Source organism: Megalobrama amblycephala, linkage group LG2, assembly GCF_018812025.1.
Source record: "Megalobrama amblycephala isolate DHTTF-2021 linkage group LG2, ASM1881202v1, whole genome shotgun sequence".
NCBI lineage: Eukaryota > Metazoa > Chordata > Actinopteri > Cypriniformes > Xenocyprididae > Megalobrama > Megalobrama amblycephala.
In genome coordinates this window covers 12882884-12903874 of record NC_063045.1, presented here as the reverse complement: position 1 = coordinate 12903874, position 20991 = coordinate 12882884, and the positions used below count along the sequence as shown (strand labels likewise).

Here is a 20991-nt window from a genome sequence, read left to right as displayed (position 1 = left end):
TGTGTCGACGTTAAAGTGTAACTTAAGTAAGCGTTGTTTGTCATTTTAAGAGGTTTTCAGTTTGGTAGAAAAACAGCTATACAGCCTAATATGATTATTAAACTTCAAAAGGCGATTATTTAATGAAATAAATAACAAGGATGAGTGAAGGAGACGCGCTGAATGCAGATGCACATTCACTCTCTGACAGCAGATGGCGCTGATTGTCAGTTAACATGAACTAACAATGAACAGTTGTATTTTTATTAACATTAACAATAACTATCAAACGTAGCTATTGCTCATTGGGACCTTTTTGTAAAGTGTTACCTATTGTTCTTTATAGTTCTTTTGCACTTTAATCTGCTTGAAACATTTGTTTACTTTACAGTTTTTTAATGTTGTTCTTGTTTTATTGTACGTTATATTTAAACGTCCAGAGTTCGTTTTTATTATACATTTCATTAAACCTGTTAGGAGCACAACACTTTATTCTAACCAAATTCAACAGGCTACGTGATACCTTTTAAGCTACACTGAAAACACTACAGTACAAAAGCTGTCACTGGGACAGCTCTTTAAAAAAGTTGTAATATATACCATTTAGGTGCTTAAAGGGTGCAGATAATATCTGCATAAATATATTGAATTTTTTTTTTTGAAGACAAAACGGATGCATTTCTTGAGATTGTACATTATCCCCTTGTTTTAATATCTGTTTTATCCCCCTTATTTAATGCCATTTAAACTAAAGAACAGGGATGGAGGAACTGATAAGACTGGAACGAGAAAAAGAACTTGCAATCCAGGACTTACAAAGAACACTTGAAGAGAAAAGAGCTCAACTTCAAAGGCTAAATGATGCAAAAGAAAAAGCTGTAAATACACACAAACACACACATACATTTCCATACACGTCACTCTGCACCTCTGTCTTCTGTGCAGTTGTGTCTCATCAGATTACACACTATTCATGTGTTCTGCAGGAATCAGAACTTAGGGAGAGACGGGCCCGAGAAGCATCAGTAGACCAGGTGTTCGCGATGATCACGAACACAATCAGCGGAATCCTAGATAGGGCCGGAGGTTCTGGGAGCTCCTCCAGAGTTACGGACCCCGTCAAACAGCTGGAAGTGGTGAATAATGCAAAAATACTTCTGGCATTCTTGAATGAATGAATCATTTATTTGTTGTTGATACGATTTTTTTAAATGAAAATGAGGTACAGTAAAGATCTAAAGTCATGTGATGAAATGCAACATGCAAGCTTTTCACAACTGATGGTCAATAACTTTTTTCTACAAATAAGCAATAAACTGTTTTTTTTTTTTCCTTATTGCAAAAAAATCATCAAAAGAATCAAACTCAAATACAATCGAGAAGTAAACATTAACGGGGAATAATTTAACCACTAAAGTAAACATACATCTTACTAACTTTCATATTTCACAATGTATTTTAGTTATCATGCATTTTCGGGACAAGACTTGATCTCACCTCTCCGGCTGGGGCACGTTCAAGCTCAAACCGGTGTGCAACGTTTTGTCGGGGCTGAACCAAGCGGCAACCTCCCCCTTTCTCTCGTGAAGCCAATACGGAAGTAACTTAAACTGCGATTCATCGACTGGCCGCTAGGGACAGGCTCCAAAAGAGAGCAGAATCTCATAGAGTCCCATGTTAAATTGGCCAAGTTTATAGCAGAAAAAAACATGTTTACAAGTTGGTTCAAATTGTGGTTTTGGTCTATACTGCCATTTTTGCCCTTCATGACAACTCTGAGCGGGGTGAATTTTTTTATAACTTATCCGTTTAAATTATATTAAGCCTTAAAGTTCTGCATAATTAAGGGCGTGGTCACTTGAGTGACAGGTAGATTGCGCTGCTGTCTGTGAGCCGTCATGTTACCTCAGCTGCCGCTGAATTTGGCATCTCAGCCGTTTTTGTGCTTTTTTTCTCGATTATTTTATAAAATTATAAAATATGGCTTGCTGCATAATATTCGAGAGGCTGATGTGTGTCTGTGTAGATGTGCATGCATGGGGAAGAGAACACACGTTGTTGGATCGTGGCATTGGCTGAAAGTTTTGATTGTGAGATTTACGTTACTACAATGACAATGGTGGGAGCATATCAAAATCCGACAGCACTGCTTGGATATTATAACTAAAACTGCTGCACTATTTTGAAAAAATATACTTTGGACACGGGCTCATTTGTTTGTTAGATACGATCGTATACAGTTTTACAACATAAAGGCTGCTCAGATTGCATCCTTTCTTGAAGAACGATGACAGAGAGCAGATCATTCAGAAGAAATGTGACATGTTTTTTTGTTTTGCAATGGACACTCATATTTTACCCAAGTGCCACGGATTGGATTCATCTCGCAATCTCTATTTCATTATAAAGGTATGAAGTCCCATTTGATTTTCCATGTTGTTATTTGCACACCCAACACTACTGGTGTTGGAGAATCTATATCTTAAAAAACACCGTAGATTGACAGTAAACCTTTAGAACGTTCTGATGATAAAACTTATCTTCATTAATATTTTAGATCGTATCTAAGATAGATAGATAGCTCCTTTGCTGCTAACATGGTCACGTCGAGCTAGGCGGGCGTGGTTTCAGCAACCAGTCATATCAGCTCAAACCACCTCCCCGCCTCTTTGCCCATTTTTAGTTATCCGGGAGTGACGTGCGGTGACGCGCAGCTAGGATGGCCGCGGCCTCATTTTCGCTTCAAAACTGCTGTTCAGAACTCTATGGGTGACGTCACGGACGCTACGTCCATATTTTTTTTACAGTCTATGGGCTGAACGCAGCCCTGACGTGCGTACATTACAGTTACGTATTTGGATTTCACGTTGAAATTGTGACTACATTTATTTGACCTAATAAATATTTTGCCAAACACCTAGGTCTTTGTTTGTTTTATTCACAATGCTGGTTCTTCAAACTTAAATAAAAATAAATAAATAAATAAAATAAAAACTGAGGTGTACGTCTTTCTAATGGACATAGGCTAGCACATGATCACTTTTAAACGATCTCTTTGGAACACGTGACTGTGTGTGTGATGGATGGAATAAATTCACTCGGAGAACAGGTGGATGGTCACTCAGGGTTGCTTTACTGTATCTGTGACACGAGAAAACTGGGAAAACAGCACCAAAAGGCTTATCAGCAAACAGCATATAGCACATCGATGTCGCATTTAACGTCAGCAGGACGAGCTATGAGATTCTAACTCACAGTGATCGTGAACATATAGTGGAAGAAATTCTAAATAAAGCATACATCCATAAAAATAAAATATAAATCACGAATACAGACAATTCACATTAATACAGTGAAAATATAAACTCAAGTAACCATCATTTTACATATTTTATATAAATTAAATGAGGAGAGAAGAACGCAGCCCTTAGATGGCGCAGTTACACAGCAAAGAGCACGTGCGAGACGATACAGCACATGTGCTAAAAGCTAACATTCAGCTGAGGCTACTATTTTAACACAGAACATGGTAAAACTCAAATAAAACACATACCTGGGAAAACAGCACCAAAAGGCTTATAGGCAAACAGCATATAGCACATCGATGCCGCATTTAACGTCTTAAATGAAATAAACAGAAGTTTGGAGATTACAATCAGGCCAGTTAACACACTCTTCATCATATAGTCATAAAATAATACATATTTGACTCGATTACACAACCAGGAGTTGACAGACAAAACAAGTAAACTTTTGTGAGGTTTATAATTCAAACTTGGGCCTGAAAATGATCCAAATGTAATTATTAAGACGAGCAGGGGTTTCACTTCCAGTGGCTTTTAAAATCAAAGTAAGAACAAAATAAATCTGTAAACAAACATGTAAACGTCCCAGCTTGAGTCATGATTCTTTTAAACACTTTTTATACTAAACACTGTAACTGCTCTCTCTCTCTCTCTAAATATAAAACAATGTTTGCTGTAACTGATCTCCTATTATATATTCTCATTCAGATGCATCCTTAAGATGTAAACCAGTATGTGCATTTCTTAAAACAGGTCATACAAACAACAGCACACAATGAATTACCTGCAAAAGCCTGTAACCAGCTCATAATCCTTAGTTCATATGTCAATGAACATATCAGTGCCATCAGAAAGTCCTTGTGTCATTGTTCATTTTTCAGAAGTAATATGGCTATGATTTTGATGACAGTGATTGAAAATACACAAGACTGCACTTTATCTGTATGGCGTACATTTCAACAGTACAAATGAACAAGTCACTCTAGACTGGATGAGACAGGGTTCAGATATACTTTCTGGTGGTCTGTCAAAAAATTACAGTAGCTACAATGTCATGTGATATAATGACAGCCAGTGGCACAGATCCTCACCAAACCGTCCATTCCAGCGTGATGAATACGATCCTCAACTGGATGGAACTGGAATAAATACTTTGACTGTTGCGATCCCAAATGGACTAATGATAGCTGCCCGAATTATAATAATGCTCTGTTCACTGCTGGACAGAGGAGAACTGAGGACAAAGAAATGTTTCAAGGGAACCCCTAACAAGTGAAGAACCTGGCTGGAACATGCTTGTTCAATGAACACTTGTCAGTGGTGTTGTCGATTACCTGAAAGTTTTCATCATCGTTGTATGCGTGTTGTCTGCAGCGAGTTTCTGTATTTGGGTGAATATTTGCAGCACATGTGTTGTCAAATTGATCAAGATGTTTTGTTAGTTTTTTCTGTTTGCCTGTGTTTTCTTCGGTTGTGCGCGGTGATCTCTCTCAGCCACCGTAGTATTTACTGTATAATGTAAAATGAAAGTAGACTGCAGTAACATAGCATTACATCAGTCTACGGTTTATGTAGTGAACAGTACATAGTGAACATTGTCTGATTTCACACCTGTTCTGTCTACAAACACATCTCCCATCATTCGGGTCTTTTGACCCGTCTCAGGCTTAAGGTCATGACTGAAAACATGATCTACAACAGTGGCTCTTATTTCCATCAGAAGCATCTCAGTCTTGGCCTCTTCTACCTCTTCCTCTGTTCTCCTCCATACTCTTCCACCACACATCCTTACTCCTTCCGTCTGTTGACTCTGTTTGTGTCCTTGTTGTTCATTCATGTTCAGAGTGTGTAACACTGTGTTGTGCTCTGTCTGTATGCCTCCCAAATGAGATGACATCTGAGGTATTTTAGAGAACTGTTGATCATTGCTTGAATTACATTTCCCTTCATTAGTGAAATTCAGAATTCACCTCTGCAATTTAATAATTCAGGACAAAAAAAAGTCTAAAAGAAATGTATAGAAAATATGCTTGACAGTTATGCTTGACAGACATCTAGTTCAACCATTTTGCATTTAATGACTTATGGAAATTAACACTATTCAACACAGAACTAGTATATTTTGATCAACACTGTACCATATGACTGAATCTATACTGTAGTCGATCTTTACAGATGAAGGGTGAGTTACAGTATGTTCTCTCTATGCCTCTACAGTCAGTCCTTACAGTCAGTTGTACAGTCACTCTATCCTGCTCTGTTCACAAATTTCAACACCCCCCCCTCTCTTATAACTATATATTATATCCCCTAACTCCTAAACCTACCCGTCACAGAGAACATTCTGCATTTTTACATTTTAAAATATAATTTTGTATGATTTATAAGCTGTTTTCCTCATGGGGACCAAAAAAAAAAAAAAAGTCATGGTAAACCCTGTGTTGTGAACCAAATGTCCAAACCCAAAGGATGGTAATAGCAGTAATTTTAGACCTAGTGGGGACATTTGGTTCACAACGCAGGGTTCACCATGACCCCACACACTCACTTTGACAATTGTGGTCATCATCTAAGATAAATTGCTTATAATGTAAAAAGAATTCATTACATTTGGTTATCCATATCGGAAAATGCAAACAAGTTCTATAGAAACTATGCCTATAGAATCAATATCTATAGAAATCTATAGGTGTACCAAATGATCCATTGATTAATCATTAAGTTCAGTTGGATTAAATTATAGACAAATGTATTAAACTGAATGAAAAGAGATGCAAATGGAAAGTTTGATAGTAATAGCATTATGGAAGGCAGTTACTGTGAATGAAACATTTATAAAGATGAAACACTTATTTTTTGTAGTAACAGGGATACTTTGTGATTTTGTGATTTGCAAGAGCTCTCATGCTTTATATTGGCATGTATTATTAACTTGTAATCCTCTGAGTTTTGCTCTTGCATCAATGTGTGTGTAAAGATCGCGCCACCCCGCCCCGCTTCACTGAGACTATATCCGTGTACTGTAACTACAGTTTATTACAGTTTTTCTCCATTGGTTTGGCTCATTTCTTGAAACAGAAATTACATTCTCAAAACAACATGGACAAATCTCCAAACCCCTTGGCAATTGTTCACAACAGAATTGAATTTCTCATTCATTTCATCAAATTGCAAATGTCTAAGTACATGTCTCAATGTCTCAGTACATCTTTGCAAATGATTAAGTACAGGTAGCCTACATTTAGCACAATTTCCAAGTGAATAGATCTTGTCGATCTAAACTGATTGTTGATTCTCAGTCTAATGGTCGTTTGCTCCAAAACGTGTCAGCGTCATTTCATTGTATAAGTCATCACATGCACAATAGTCTGTTCAATTGTCAAAATTAGTCAAGAACATAATACCATGAATACCATATATGAATCCTTGGAACATTTGATAAATTTATTACAGCAATTGACAGTCAGGTGAAACTAGAACTTGACTAAGGAGGCGAGGGGGCAATATAACTATGTGTGCTGCCATATCTGAGAATGGTGTGGTCACTCACATCCCCAGACTTGGCCCATACAATACACAGAAGCTTCTCATCTTCTTGGACCGCCTTCATTTTGATTTGAACCCTGAAAATGAGAGAGGTCTCGTAGGGCCTCACCTACCACAATATGTCATTGTATGGGACAATGTGAATTTCCACCGTGGCCCGCTCACCTGGTTCACTACTCATCCAAGGATGGTTATGGTGTTCCTACCACCTTACTCTCAATCCTATTGAGGATTTTTTCTCTGCTTGGATGTGGAGAGTGTATGAGCATCGGGCTCAAGATCAGAGGTCCCTGCTCCAAGCAATGGACACTGCATGTGAGGATATTACAGGAGATCATTGTAGGGGATGGTTGCGACATGCACACCGTTTCTTCCCTCGTTGCATTGCAAAGGAGAATATATGCTGTGATGTGGATGAGAATCTGTGGCCAGACAGACAGCAGCATGTGGATGGCCAGGAGGGTGAGGACGATGTCCAGGAGAGGGAGGGTGAGGACAGCGACCAGTGAAGAACTGTTAGTTGTGAAACTCCAGCTTTGTTTACAGCACTGTAGGCTGCATATAATTTTCATAGTTTTTTGTTTGTGTGTTTATATTACAGTATATTATGCTGTATACATTTTCTTTTTACTCTGATGTATTGAAGATACTTTATATGTGTGAATGATAATGGTTACAATTTCCTTGGCAGTATGAGTGCAATGTGTGATGTCAAACCTTGGAGGCTACTCTTACCCTAAAATCCTATTTCTTTTTTTCAGTTTTATACACAGTGCATGTCACAACCATCCCCTTCAATGATCTCCTGTAATATCCTCACACACAGCATCCATTGCATGGAGCAGGGACCTCTGATCTAGAGCCCGATGCTCATACACTCTCCACCTGCAAGCAGAGAAAAAACTCCTCAATAGGATTGAGGAAAGGAGAGTAAGGTGGTAGGAACACCATGACCATCCTTGGATGAGTAGTGAACCAGGCCCTCATGAGCAGGCCACGGTGGAAATTCACATTGTCTCATACAATGACCCATTACAGTTTTAATGTATTATGCTGGCTAGACAAAAACAGTACAGTAGCCATTGTCAGTGAAGCACTGGACTAAAACTGAAAGGTGGACATGAGGGATATTTCAATGGTCCTCTGCCATAGTGACAAAACATCTAAACATTTTGACTTGCAGTGCTTACACAGTGCCAAAGGGACGAAGCATTTTGGGGGCACTGACTGTTTAAATGAGAAGGAAATTTAGTTTTGACACATGAGTGAACTGTTTTGGGAGAGGTATGAGCTTTTGCAGGTGAACCATGGTGTTGTGCCAAACCATCCACGTTATTTTGACAAAAGCACCAAGAGTGTTGAGAATGTCCGGCCTGTTTCAAGAAATGAGCCAAAGCAATTGAGAAGGATCTTTGCCATTTCTGTGGCACTGACTATTTATTTGGTAAAGGAATTTAGTTTTTAAACATGAGTGAACAGTTTTGGGAGAGATATGAGCTTTTGCAAGTGAGCTATAGTGTTGTGCTGAACTGTAAGACTGTTTTGCCAAATGATCTTAGAGTTTTGAGAATGTAATTTCTGTTTCAAAAAATGAGCCAAACCAATGGAGAAAAACTGTAATGTACGAACGAGTTTGACGCGGGGATGACAGACATTACGTCATGTGAATATGAAACATATTTCCTCCCAAAAGCGGAGGGATAACTGTTTTAATCCGTCAAGAATGATTATTTATACATATGAGTTTATTTAATAAAAACACACAAGCAACAAAAAGATTTGAAAACCTACAAAATCGCTTGCTTTTATGAGTGATTTTATTTGTTTTAAGTGTTTTCTTCCTTTGCGTTCTGCTGTTCCTCCATTAGTATCAGAGACAAGAGAAAGTACAGTACACAAATAGTAACAAAAAATAAATAATAAAGATATGTGAAAAAAATATATTATTTTATATATTATATTATATAGATAAGAGCAGTTACAGCAAACATTCTCTTTATATATTTTATATTATATATAATAATTTATATTTATATATATATATATATATATATATATATATATATATATATATATATATATATATATATAATATTTATAATAATTAATATCTAATATAACATGATCAATTTTATATTATATATTATATTATATATATTACAGTTTTTCTCACTTTGGTGCATTTTTCCGATCACAACTAAAATTTTTGCTCGTTCAACATCCACATTATAGTCTCTTGTTCACATCATAAATGCAGTTTCTCATTCTTCTGAACAAATTGCAAATGCTTTGGTACAGTCATGCTTTTTTGATGTACAAGTGTCAGATGTTTCCTACATTATCACTTGCTTATGTCATGTTGATCAAAATATACTAGTTCTGTGTTGAATAGTGTTTATTTCCATAAGTCATTAAATGCAAAATGGTTGAACTAGATGTCATAAACTGTCAAGTCAATGTCCTAATATGATTATTAAACTTCAAAAGGCGATTATTTAATGAAATAAATAACAAGGATGAGTGAAGGAGACGCGCTGAATGCAGATGCACATTCACTCTCTGACAGCAGATGGCGCTGATTGTCAGTTAACATGAACTAACAATGAACAGTTGTATTTTTATTAACATTAACAATAACTATCAAACGTAGCCAAGTACAGTTAATGTTGGCCTACGTGAACTAATGGGACCTTATTGTAAAGTGTTACCTTGTTCTATTGTTATTTGTTTACTTTACAGTTTTTTGTTGTTCTTGTTTTTTTGTAACTTACGTTATATTTAAATGTTCAGAGTTCCACAACTCCACAACTTACAAAGAACACTTGAAGAGAAAAGAGCTCAACTTCAAAGGCTAAATGAAGAAACAGAAAGAGCTGTAAATACACACAAACACACACATACATTTCCATACACGTCACTCTGCACCTCTGTCTTCTGTGCAGTTGTGTCTCAGCAGATTACACACTATTCATGTGTTCTGCAGGAATCAGAACTGGAGGAGCGACGGGCCCGAGAAGCGGAAGCAGATCAGGAGTTAGGTACGATCAAAAACACACTCAGAGGAATCCTGGATAGGGCCGGAGGTTCTGGGAGCTCCTCCAGAGTTACGGACCCCGTCGAACAGCTGGAAGTGGTGAATAATGCAAAAATAGTTCTGGCATTCTTGAATGAATCATTTATTTGTTGTTGATATGATTTTTTAAATGAAAATGAGGTACAGTAAAGATCTAAAGTCGTGTGATGAAATTGTCATACCTGTGTGAAATAAACAGTTAAGATGATTTTAGAGTCCAAGTTTTTAATATGAAGTTCCTGGACAGATGTTACAAACTTACCCTATAAACAGACAATAATATAAATTTTGAAAAAATTATCTCAATAACTAATTTACAATCATGCAGATGGAAGTATAAAAGAGAATATTAATGTTAATACAAAAATCATTTCAAAATTCACAATACAACATAATAAAATAATGCAAAACAATAAAAGTAGTTATTCATGGAAATATGGACTAAAGACCACATATATATATATATATATATATATATATATATATATATATATATATATATATATATATATATACAGCTGTGCCCAAAATTATTCATACCCTTGGTAAATATGACCAAAGAAGGCTGTGAAAATAAATCTGCATTGTTAATACTTTTGATCTTTTATTTAAAAAATCTACAAAAATCCAACCTTTCATTGGAGAATAATAATTTTAAATGGGGGGAAAATCTCATTATGACAGAAATGTTTTTCTCTAATACACACTGCTCAGAATTAATCATACCCTTTTATTCAATACTTTTTGCAACCTCCTTTTGCCAAGATAACAGCTCTGAGTCTTCTTCTAGAATGCCTGATGAGTTTGGAGAACACCTGACAAGAGATCAGAGACCATTCCTTCATGCAGAATCTCTCCAGATCCTTCAGTTTCCCAGCTCCATGCTGGTGCTTCTTCTCTTCAGTTCACTCCACTCATTTTCTTTTCCAAACTCAGTTTTGGGCATGACTGTATATATATATATATATATATATATATATATATATATATATATATATATATATATATATATATATATATATATATATAATAAGTGATATATAATTGTTCATGAAGGCTGGAAGTGATAAATGCCTTATATTCAGGTGTGCATAATTATTACGCAGGTTTTCTTTTACAGATAAATTAGCCAACAAAAAAAAAATAAGTAAATAAAGAGGCATTTAACTTGGACTGAAAAGTCAAAAATTATTAAATGCCCATGAGAAGGTTACAATAATAGAAACTGCAAAGTTAAGACATGACCTTTGGACAGCAAATTGCTCATTGGTTCAGAAAAACAGGTGGAAAAAAGACACGTTAACTGAAAAAGAAGAAGTCTTCATGTATTTCACAACACTTCAGCTTATGATTCTTATTAAGTGGGGCCATTTTTTAGGATTCTCTACCTAACCTAAGTCTCTGAGATCCTGACACCCTGTAGTTTCTAGTTTGCAGTTTGGAAAAATAGTGGCTCTGGAGACTAAAGGGTTCCTGACAGTTTCACACTTAATTCTTCACCTTAATTCTTCATTCTTTTTCAGTTAACTTTTTTCCACCTGTTTTTCTGACCCAATGAGCAATTTGCTGTCCAAAGGTCATGCCTTCACTCTGCAATTTCTAGTATTGCATCCTTCTCATGGGCATTTAAGTTAAAAAATAAAGTTGTTTTTGTTTTGTTTTTGGCTAATTTATCTGTAAAAGAAAACCTGCTTAATAATTCTGCACACCTGAATATAAGGCATTTTTCATTTCCAGCCTTCATGAACAATTATATATCACTTCTAAATGATTAAATACTAAAAGAATAGTTAAGATTAGTATATCTATTTCAAAACACTGCTTCATGAAGCTTCTGAGCTTTATAAATCTTTTGTTTCGAATCAGTGATTCGGATCTCCTATATCAAACGGCTAAACTGCTGAAATCACGTGACTTTGGCGCTCCGATTCACTGGTTCGATTCGTAAAGCTCCGAAGCAGTGTTTTGAAATCGGCCCATATAGATATTGTTGAAAAGTCTTTATTTAGTTTTTTTGGCACACAAAAAGGTATTCTTGTCGGTTTATAATATTAAGATAGAACCACTGAACTCACATGAACTGTTTCAAATATGTTATTAGTACCTTTATGGACCTTGTACGGTGGCTGAGAGAGCTCAACGTGCTGCAAATGAAGAAAACACATGCAAATAAAAAAAACACCAGCAAATAAAGACAAATTCTTCATTAGTTTGACAGCACATGCGCTGCAAAAGTTCACAACACTTGCAAATAGAGAAACGCGCTGCAAATAGGCCTGCTCATAATGCACATACGATCAGGATGTTAAGATAAACAAACAAACAACAACAAAAAAACTCACCTTTCAGATGCACACCACTGAAGAGTAAACATTGAACAATAAGTGGTCCCAGACAGGTACGTCACTTGTTGGTGTTCCCTTAACATTTTCATTGTGGTCTTCGGTGCTAGTCCCAGCGCCAGGAAAAACTTATTAATATTAATTTAATAGGTAATTTTTTACCTATTAATAATAATTTCAGTTTTTTCTTTTAATAAATCTGCAAAAATGTCAACAATTCTGTGTTTTTCTGTCAATATGGGGTGCTGTGTGTACATTAATGAGGAAAAAAAATGAACTTAAATGATTTTAGCAAATGGCTGCAATATAACAAAGAGTGAAAAATTTAAGGGGGTCTGAATACTTTCCATACCCACTGTATTTCTTAATATTTCTCTTTGTGGCCCATACGTAGTGAAAAAATTGAGAAGAGGAGTAAGGAGTTAGCTAATCTTATTACAGCGTCGGTTATCCGTGATGCGCTATAAATTATTGTGGGGCAAATTAAATTATTAAATTAATTCTAAAAGTAGCCTAATCATCATCATCATCATTCAGATCATCACAAAGGGGGGCTTGAGATCGCAGAGCCTGGTATGTGCTATTTGCAGCGCGTTTCTGTATTCGCACGTGTTGTGAACTTTTGCAGCACATGTGCTGTCAAACTGATGAAAATGTTTTCTTTATTTGCTGGTGTTTTTTCTATTTACATGTATTTTCTTCAGTTGCAGCGCGTTGAGCTCTCTCGGCCACCGTAACCTTGAGAGTTTGCTGTCAATGCAGACCTCACTGAGCCATCAGATTTCATCAACAATATCTTAATTTGTGTTCCGAAGATGAACGGAGGTCTTGCGGGTGTAGAACGACATGAAGGTGAGTAATTAATGACATTATTTTCATTTTTGGGTTAACTAACCCTTTAAGATTTGAATCTGTGGCAGAAGGAAGTAGTTCTGCACAAAAGAGGTTATTTTAAAGACACTGTTGTTGATTATTTATTTACACACTCGTGCCATCGAACTGTTGTATAAACACAATATCACACTTGTAGCCTTGCAATATGGCTGTATATCAGCTCATTGTGATTAACTATACGGCAATCGGCTTGGAACCTCATGCGTACGACGAATCACAGCCGTGTGCTGAAATACAGCCATTGCAAGGCTACTTGTGTGATATTGTTTTTCATACATGACATCCATTACAAAACATCCATTACAAAATTACAACAGCACTCACCTCGATATCTAAGCAGTGCACTAAGCAGGCTATTTTCATCTGTGCTGAGCATACTTCTTCAGATGTAGCCTGAACATTGCTGATCGTTCCACTCTGCAGGTACTGTTCAGCAAACTGAAACATTGACAATCCATTATAACATCTTCAGACCTGAAGCCACTTACGCAAATATTTGAACACATGCATTCATTACCAAAACTCCACAACTGTGTTCCAGGGTCTTGAATTGCCATTGGGCAGGGTGGTCATCCCACCTTGGTCAGTTTTAAAAAATTCCTAGGTGTGGTTGAGACCAGGCACTCCGTTGGAATGGGGACAGGGGGGTCAGGACCCCCGCAGTTTGAAAAAGACAGAAATTGAGCCCCGCACTTTTGATAAGGGCTGCTTAAGCAAAGCCACTGGAAGGCAAGCCTGCAACCTTTAGCCAAAAGAATGTAACGGCTAATGCTAACGCTCCACCTCTGGCGGTAAGCAGGGTCCTTTTTTGAATGGATGTCAATGGATGAGAGGCTTCATTATGCTGATTAAACAGCATTTGTGGGGAAATAGCTGATCATTTATTTAATCGACAGCCTGTTTGCTAATCTTTTACACAAAACAATACTTTTGTTGGGAACTATATGTAGATTTTAGCCTACATGAAACAAGAGTGTAACAAGCACCACTTTAATTCACAGCCCGCAATGTCATACTTACCCTGTAACTATATGAAACAAAAGCATATTTCCCCATGTATTAAAAAAGATTGCAGAAGTTCTTTCCACTTGCCTTGCAACAACTTAATCAGTGCACTTTCTCGCTAAATTGCTCCCAAACGTAAGATTGTTGTCTATCATAATAGTATAAGTATCCCTTAGTTCTAAAATACTTACAGTATAAATAATTTGTTATTTTCCTGGTTGTTACCCCTTTATTCCCAAGACTTTAATTAGTTTCTTTGTTTTTATTGTATTGCTGACTGTTTACTAAAATGAAAAAATCTAAAATTGCACATATCATGAAATAAGACTTTGATCTTATATGATTATGATCAAGCAGCACTAGTATGGTATGTATTATGCAAACCTTTGGCTCATATTGTCAGCATTTCCTAATGTTACTTTCTCAGGCTCTATGTAATGGAACATTTGTTTGCGTGTCCGAGCTCTTGAACATGTTGTTCTCAGTGATGAAAGAAAGAAAATAAATCAGAAAACTTTACACAATCACAGACTTTGCTGACATCATCATCTGTCACACGTCATTTTTAAAAGTGACTGTATTTTAATTAAAGTGTAATCTTGTTCTAACTCGTGTATATTTTGCATCTCTTCAACAGTCATCTGTATTGTTAAAGCTGGAAGGAGGATCTGCCGTTGGAATTTTAGATACAGTAAACATACATTCCGAAGAAAGGACTCATTGAAATTGGCAAATAAATGATGCCATTTGTTGTATCATTTGATCTCTGGGAAGAATCTTCCCATGCAATGACAGTAGAAGACTGAGAAATAGTTTCCCTGTAATTGTCACTTATGCTATCAACCAACCATGTTCAGTGCTTCCTGGACATATGAGCAGTAAATGATGATTGCACAGTTAACATATTTTTACTGGGCATTCCACAGGTTGTCCATTTACTATATGCTCTTTTAAGTGGCATATAAGTTGTTTAACTATGTGAAATTGTCAGTCACACAATGAAAAATCTGTAACAAAGGCTCCAGCAGTAACAGAGGGTGCAAACTCATTGTGAACCCTATAGAAATGAGCTTTAAAAGCAGTGTAAGTACAAAATGTCCATTTGCAGTCAGCGCCAATACATTTGAAAAAACAAAACAAAAAAAACAACAGAATTTGTTTCTATGAACTCTAAATGAAGCATATAACCCCTCAATGTCTCTAGTCTAGGGTTTTGCTGCAAAAAAGGACAGGTAATCTTTTTTTACATATATTGTTCCCCTATACTTACACGTACTTACTTTATAGGTAGGCTACACTATAACTATCGAAAGTTACGCTGTAAATTTGTTGTAATTACACAGTACTTTCCGGGCTGTAATCTAAAGTGTTACCGGAAAAATATCTGTAATATGTTCAAGTTCGTGGGGAAGGAAGAGGACAGGGTCGGCTTTGACTGCTGACTGAGCTTTTATTTCAATAAGTCGGCAGTCCCTCTCTCTCTTACACACTCCTGCTTCTCCTGGTGTTTTATCCTGTCTCCACGCCAATTACTGGAATTAGAAACAGGTGTTCGTGATTTACATTTAACCCACTCACTCACCATGCGTCTCCCGGCTCTCTCTCCGGTTGCAGACTCCGCTGAACCACGCCCTTCTCGCCACAATATCTTATGTCAATTTGCTTATCTAGTAAAAGCATCTGGATTTAAAAATTTTTAGATATTTAGGGCCAGATTTACTAACATCTTAGACCAGAGCAATCCGTCTTTTTACATTAAAAAACTATTGTCAGGATTTACTAAAGACACGCAGTGCAAAATTCGTGCCTGTAAAAGCATGGACTGAGTTGTTTTTGCGGCTGACTTTATTGCATATGCATTTGTAGGAGGAGAGTATTTAAATGAATCACGCAATGCGATTTACTAATGTTTGCGCTCGTTATACAGACTGCAAGTGTTTAATAATGAAAATAATGACGGCTCTTGTCTCCGTGAATACAGTAATAAACTATGGTAACTTTAACCACATTTAACAGTACATTAGCAACATGCTAACGAAACATTTAGAAAGACAATTTACAAATATCACTAAAAATATCATGTTATCATGGATCATGCCAGTTATTATTGCTCCATCTGCCATTTTTCGCTATTGTTCTTGCTTGCTTACCTAGTTTGTTGATTCAGCTGTGCACAGATCCAGACGTTAATACTGGTGTCCTGCCCTTGTGTAATGCCTTCAACATGAGCTGGCATATGCAAATATTGGGGTCATACATATTAATGATCCCGACTGTTACGTAACAGTCGGTGTTATGTTGAGATTCACCTGTTCTTCGGAGGTCTTTTAAACAAATGAGATTTATATAAGAAGGAGGAAGCAATAGAGTTTGAGACTCACTGTATGTTATTTCCATGTACTGAACTCTTGTTATTTAACTATGGTAAATTCAAGGTACCAAGGTAAATTCAATTTTTAGTTCTAGGGCACCTTTAAATACTCAGACCAAGACAGAGACTTCTTTCAAAGGGAAACATGAGTTCACAATGGGAATTTGCATTAATCAAGGTCTGGGTAGTTTACACCTTTTTGGGGACAGAGAGCCATTTGCATGGAAGACCCTGTGGAAGGGGGCACAATATCTCTAAACTCTTAAAACCTTTATTACCTTCTGTTTTGAGAACCTTTGTACTAGACAACTGAGACATTTCAAATGATACCAAACATGTATAGCGTTGTGTGATAATTGTTCACAGTAAAGGGTTAGTTCACCCAAAAAATGAAAATAATGTAATTTATTACTCACCCTCATGTCGTTCTACACCCATAAGGCCTTTGTTCATCTTCAGAACACAAATTAAGATTTTTTGATTAAATCCGATGACTCAGTGAGGCCTCTATTGCCAGCAATGTCATTGAACTTCTCAAGATCCAGCTACTAAAGACTATTCAAAACAGTTCATGTGAGTTCAGTGGTTCAATCTTAATATTATAAAGCGACGAGAAAATGTTTTGTGAGCCCAAAAAAAAACTTTTTAGTATAATATTTAGTGATGGTCGATTTCAAAATACTGCTTCGAATCTTTTGGTTATCTTTTGCTGATGGTGAAACACCATGCATGCATTTTGATATTTTTCTGTGTGTGTTACATTTCATGTCATCCGAGGTGCGTGGTCACCGTGATTTTGCCAAGTAAGACATGTTCCTGGATCAACATGTTTTGTTGATCCTGGAACAACATTCCTGTCTGAAAATTTAGTCTTAACCCTATTCCTACCCCTAAACCTAATCCTACCCGTAACTTATCCCTATAATCAGAGCGGAAAGATAGGTGAATAACATTGATGTAGAAGCACCTAACTCTGGTTGCAAGCCTAAACTTGACATAAACGTTAAACTTGTCCCTCAAATCTGATTGGTTGATTGGAATGATGTTGATCAAAGATGTTGATCCAGGAACATGTCGTACTTGGTGAAATCCCATTCACCGTTTCCCACACTTTATAAGCTGCGCTCTAACACACACACATTGCTGAGTATTGTTTAGTCGTATGTTATCCTGTTTTCCTGGTTTCCTTGCTCTGCCTTGCTTTGCCTTGCCTTGCCTGTGTTTTTGACCCTGGACTGATTTCTTGTTTTTGATCGTTTGCTGCCTGCCTTGACCATTGCCTGCATTTTGGATTACTCTCTTGCCTTGCCTTCTTGTTACTGTTTGCTGGTGTTTGACCTACTGCCTGTTTGACAACGCTCTTCTTATGAATAAAGCCTGCACGTGGATCTCCAACTCCGTTGTCCTGTTCCCATACATTACAATGATGTAGAACAAAAAGTGAAAGCATCTTCAAGTGATGCTAACCACCTTATTCTATTCACAAATAGATAATTTAAATTCTAAAATCCCACAGGAAGTTCCCGATGGACCCATGAATGGCTCAAATGCAAATTCTCTTTCGGGTTTTATGAAAACACACAGAGCTAGCATGCAAATACTGAAAGTAAAGTCACAAATGTGCTATTGTATGAAGTGTCCTGAACTCTTCCCTAACCTCTACCACGTTGCATGTCAAACATACAGTATTTTTGTCTTGTTTTGATTAGTAAAAATAAAAATATGTTCAAAACTAGAAAAGGATCTGAAATATTCAATATTTTGTGAATTGTTCTATTTACAGCCTCTTTCTCAATATTTGTATAGTGTTTTTTTTTTTTTTTGTTGTGTTGCAGTACTGCAGTCATATTGTCTGAAGTTTAACTTGAAGGTTAGTGGTTTGAACTAAAGACATCTTCTCAGTGAATGTCCAAATGAAACAAGCAAAATCAGTTGAAGTTGTTTTGAAGTAAAATGAATCTCATCTGCAGCGTACAATGCAGCAATTTTGTGCTTCTTCTACTGTATATATCTACTTACATTGCTGCCTCTGTGTTTGTTGGACGCTCCTGAAGCCATTAATCATCTTCAGATCAACACAGGGGTGAACGGTTTGTCTTCTGAATTCTACGGATTGTTTGCTAAACAATGTACGGTCATGTAGGTTCACGCTTTACAATACCAGGAAAAATCAGTTCCTTCCTGTCAAAATATAGTACCTTAGATTTTGAAGGCAAAAAAAGCATACATCCATCATAAAAGTAATCCATACGTTTCCAGGTGGTTAATAAGGGCCTTCCGAAGTGAAGCAATGGGTTTTTGTAAAAAAATTATCCATATTTAGAACTTTATAAACTATAATCACTGGCTTCCGGTAATGGCCGTCCACGAGACTAGTACCGCTGGAAGAGTTAACTTTGACCTGATGCATGACGTATTAACGAATACAGGAACGCAGAGGAAAACAAAATACTGGTAACGAATTAGAAGTCTAAAATGAGAGAAATGTCGGAGGAGCCCTGTTTGTTTGAACCGTGAGAGAAGACACACTGTCTTCTCTCACCTAACCTTACGCTACTCCTACATCCTACGTCATGTGTTGGGACGAATTTCACTCTTCGGCTGGAACTCGACTCACATACGGCCGTTACCAGAAGCTAGTCATTATAGTTTATACAGTTGCAATATATATATATTTCTTACAAAAATGCATCGCTTTGCTTCTGAAGGCCTTTTTTAACCCCCTGGAGTCGTATAGGTGGCTTTTATGATGGATGAATGTGCTTTTTTGGGCTTTAAAATCTAGGGTACAATTCATTACTATGGGATCATTTTCATTTTTGGGTGAACTAAGCCTTTAAGTCTTTTATTTTTTTTCCCACTTAAATGTGTGTTTGTTTTGTGATTTTTATTGGTAAGTGTTTTTTTGTCACAAAGAGTCCATAAGCATATAATGCTATAATACACACAATACAAAGCCTTGCTTAGCATTTTGTAGACAATATTGTAGACAAATAATATTTGAAGATAAATATTATTTGTGTACATTGTAATAATGAGAAAGAATAGGTGTATTAAGCAAAACAAATATATGTGTGCTAGAGAGATTAAAAAAGCAATTCATTCAACAAACTTATAAACAAATGAAAAGACAAATTCATGAAGCAAACAGGCTTCATACTTTTTCCAGTTTTTCCAGTTCTGTCTCTTTTAGTTTCTGTACACAAATGAGGGTGTCACTGGAAATTCTGCATTCATATCATGCTTTTTAAGTGACAGTAAACTAAAGTCTTTTTTCCCCCTTTCCTCTGCGAGTGTTTGAGTATGCACTGTTATAAATATTTTGTTCATTTTCAGAGGGAAACACTCACTCAAAAAATGCTGTTTTTATTTATTATTATTTTCAGGAGAAAGAAAGTGCTGTTTTTCAGCTGCATTTATTGACACTTTTAATAAACCAACAAAATTTGAAAGGCAAATTTCTCTGCAGCTCATGAATATGGGTGTAACTGGAACTGCCCTGAATTCCTCTGCTGCTCTTTCAGTGGTAATGAACTGAAGAGATTGAATGAGACTTCATTCAGAGAAATGATCAGGATCTAGAACATAATGTTTCCTAGCGGAGTTTATGAAAGGAAGCTTCACTCTCATACTCATGTAAGTTAATAATTAAATTTATCATAATTAATTATTCAATTCTCCCCACCTGTAGAGTCAAATGTCACATCACTTTTTTGCTGGTTTGTGCTGTGTGGTTTTGGATCTAGTCAACCATCAAGGTCTTTTTTGTGATTCTGGTTGACCAAGGAATCCATTATACTTGTCTTATTTCAGTCATGTTTTATAATTGATATTTCATTATTATATGATTATACATGATATTTCATTTCATTATTATTATATATTATTTAAAATTAGGTGTGAAAAATTATGCAGCTCTTTTAAATTTGAGCCTAAAACATTGATGTTTTTTCTAACTAATGTGACTCATCCATTGAATCCACTTAAACATAACCCAAACTGATTAAATCATTCATCTTTATTTTAATGATCACTGTTTCTAGATCTTTGAAAGTCATGGGGTGCTTTTTTACTGATGAACAAAATTACAGACAAACAAATCATTGTTGATAAAAAGACTGGCAGCAAAAGCATTATAAGTTATGGTTAATTAATGGTGAAGATTCAGAAGGTCATCAGCCAATATGCAAACATTCCCTGTAAATCACGTGACAGTCAATTTCTCTCTTATATACTCAGGATTCCTGATATTTCGTTAATTGTCTGATCATTTCATGAGGCTGTTGTTGACGTCACTTTTGTCTGATGTCATCGAGGTGCACTTGGCACACTGACATGAGGAAGAGTTACGATACTTGAAAAAATAGTGTTAATGAATGCTGAATGAAACACTGTTTGGACAAACGTGTCGTACTTCTCTGGAATCGCCGAAGCTCTAGCTTGTTACTTGGGTAACACTTTACAATAAGGTTCATT

The 20991-nt window shown here is 36.4% G+C and overlaps 2 long non-coding RNA genes across 2 annotated transcripts in view; one reads left to right on the top strand and one right to left on the bottom strand.

Moving 5' to 3' along the window:
- Positions 1 to 19795: 19795 nt before the first annotated feature.
- The window catches only part of LOC125263697, a 37090-nt gene continuing 35894 nt past the window's right edge, over positions 19796 to 20991 (top strand). Inside the window, exon 1 of the long non-coding RNA XR_007183873.1 lies at positions 19796 to 20151. This is a non-coding gene — a long non-coding RNA (uncharacterized LOC125263697). The remainder of the gene's footprint in view (positions 20152 to 20991) is intronic.
- LOC125263699 overlaps positions 20518 to 20991 on the bottom strand; it is a 3047-nt gene continuing 2573 nt past the window's right edge. Inside the window, exon 3 of the long non-coding RNA XR_007183875.1 lies at positions 20518 to 20991. This exon is cut by the window's right edge and continues 945 nt beyond it. This is a non-coding gene — a long non-coding RNA (uncharacterized LOC125263699).